This window comes from Pseudochaenichthys georgianus, unplaced genomic scaffold (genome assembly GCF_902827115.2).
Source record: "Pseudochaenichthys georgianus unplaced genomic scaffold, fPseGeo1.2 scaffold_535_arrow_ctg1, whole genome shotgun sequence".
NCBI lineage: Eukaryota > Metazoa > Chordata > Actinopteri > Perciformes > Channichthyidae > Pseudochaenichthys > Pseudochaenichthys georgianus.
In genome coordinates, this window is record NW_027263096.1 from 35,008 (window position 1) to 37,782 (window position 2,775).

The 2,775-nt window shown below is 40.3% G+C and overlaps 1 long non-coding RNA gene across 1 annotated transcript; it reads right to left on the bottom strand.

Moving 5' to 3' along the window:
* Positions 1–423: 423 nt before the first annotated feature.
* LOC139433506 (uncharacterized) lies at positions 424–1,861 on the bottom strand. Its single transcript, XR_011642958.1, has 4 exons — positions 1,750–1,861; positions 972–1,076; positions 648–803; positions 424–478 (listed from the first exon to the last, which is right to left on the bottom strand). It is a non-coding gene; the product is annotated as an uncharacterized lncRNA (long non-coding RNA).
* Positions 1,862–2,775: the final 914 nt, after the last annotated feature.

The window sequence follows — 2,775 nt, forward strand, 5'->3', positions numbered from 1 at the left end:
TCAAATAAATCCTAAAGTAGAAATCATATTCAGCACTTCTGAAGTGTTGAAGTAAAGGGAGATTATATTCAACATGTCCATTGTGTACAATACAATACAATTGTGTACAATAATTACAATTCTTATGGCAATATTCAAATCTTGGAACTAGACCCTGAACGGGATGTGAGCAACACGAGAGATAATGTTTGATTAACACCTGAGTGACAGAATCAAGCTTTGATGACACCAGGACAGTTCATACTTTTTCAAACTCAATCTATCATTTATTATCATTTTTTCACTATAAAAATTCAAATAATTGTCTCCCTGCGATAGAGCTCCTGAAACAATGTAACAAGATAAACTATATTTTTGGATGATCTGTCACATACATTCAAAACAGTTATTATGCTGACTGACATGCCACAGCCTCATGCAGACATGCAGGCAGAGCACGGAGGACAGCAGCACGTCGGACATGGACGTCACCTTGCTCCTTGAGTGTGAGAACATATCTTTGTTTTACTTTGGATGCTAAACAGTATAACCACACAACAATTGATATCACAAGAAAGTGCTCTTCCATGACTGAAGAGATTAACATTTTGACAAAGATAATCCACTCTAGTATGAGAACAAAACACCAAGAGGCATAACCGACTCACCTGGAGGTCATAGGAGGCAAATAGCTGATCCAGAACTTCAGTTTCCTTTCCTTGCCGCCTTCTTCCTGAACAGGCTCTGAAGATGGAGGACATGTCTATCCAACTCCGCATAGAAGTGGTTCTTCAGGTTGAGGTTTGTTATCCTGTGAAACTCTGCTAAAATATAAAATGACTATTTAATTCACAGTACAATGTATATGTGGACTGAAGGCAGCCGAGATAACCAGAAACATAACATGCTAAATCTGAGTAAACATGTCAAAGTTATCAGTGACAAAGGCACACAAAATAATTATATAGTTGTAATAAATAAAATATTTTCACCTGTGACTCCATTTTCAAGGCAGGTCAGCGTTCCAGGATCTCTCCAACAGGTAGCTCATCATTGATGATCTCATTGCGCCGCAGGGCAAAGGTAGTCTGCATTAACTTTTAAATCAAGGGAATAATAATGTTATAATGTTCAAGTAACTCTGCCCTTGTATCAAAGACAGCAGCACAAATATTGCATTTCCAAGCCATTGGAAAACGTAACAATATCCACAGGCCAACACCAATATAATTTCAGTGTTGAGCACTAAATATTCATTCACATTTTAGTAACCATGTGGAATAAGGGCTGCAGCACCCCCAAACGCGGCGCACCTACAGTGTAACAGCCCCTACAAACGGCGGCACTTGCCAGCGGGCATGTCTGAAGATAGACCAACAACCAAATCACATGAAAGCTATGCTTTGCTCCCACAATGCAGTTCGGCTAAGCGTGACGTCACCCCATTCAAAGTGAATGGGCAGAAGCGTCAACGCACGCCGCTGTGTGTAGGGGCCGTAACATCACTCCATTCACTTTGAATGGAGTGACGTTAAGCTTTGCCAAACTGCATTGTGACAATCAAATCATATGCCAGTACAAGCTCTAGCCAATCAAACCGCGTGCTTGTGTGTCCTGGGCGGGATATTGATGCGAGTGGTTGTTGGTCGAGCTTCAGACAAGCCCGCCGCATGTGTGTAGGGGCCCATGGCATGCCACAGTTGTGCCGCTGCGAGGCTTCACTCGCACCCCCCCCCCAGCGCGTCACAGTTTCTCCATTGTGAGGCTTACCAGATTGAAGAAGCCATATATCTGCCAGTTGCTTCAGTTTCCTTAAGAGAAAAAACATTGAAGGTTAGCTGGGTTGCAAAGTTTTCACAAAATGATCTGAGAAACACTATTTTCGAACCTAAAATGCCGGCAGGCGGAGCGCTTTTCTTCTTTTTTGTTACAGCATGCATGGCTGTGCATGTTTTATTAACTTAGACTAGAGGCATAGCAGATTTACGTTCATTTTATCCACTAACGTTATACCATAACCGTGCGTTCTGCATGTTTGTAAAAGCAAGCTAACTTGAAACACTAGACTATTAATCTGTTAAATCCGGCAGCCGTCGGTACCGAGGGGTTCTTGTTCACGAAACCAAGATAAGATATCAGATTAAAGCTGAAATTCCACATATTATAGAATTATTAAAATCATCACTGTGTGATCGTTACCTTTGCTGAGTTACATGTATTTGAAAACACTGGGGGGTATAAATTACCTTGTAAAAATGAATAGTCTAGTGTTTCAAGTTAGCTTGCTTTTACAAACATGCCGAACGCACGGTTATGGTACATTGTAGTGGATCAAATGAACGTAAATCCTCTAAGTCAGGGGTCGGCAACAGGCGGACCGCGGTCCGGATCTTCACGTGGTATATGTCTCGTCTGAAAGGAGTGCTGAGCACCGGAACGCCGCTCCTAAAATACTATATCACAGCAACAAAAAAGTTGTTAAAAATAACAAGAATAGAGTTTAAAAGGAGAGTGATTTGTAAAATATCCAAAAAGGAAAATATGCTACAGTTCTGTTTCATCTGGGTGTTGTATCCACAGATCTCTTAATGTTGCTCTCAAAGTGCACCATATTGATGCATTTAACTTCAATATTTAAACATTACACATATCCACAGTATTTAAGTAATGTTAATTGACAATAAATATTGTTGTTTTTGAATTGTACTTTCTTTATTTGATTGGCAGTCAGTTGTTGATTACATGCAGACGTTGATAAAGCTACAGGTCACTTCAATATATATCACACTAATTCAT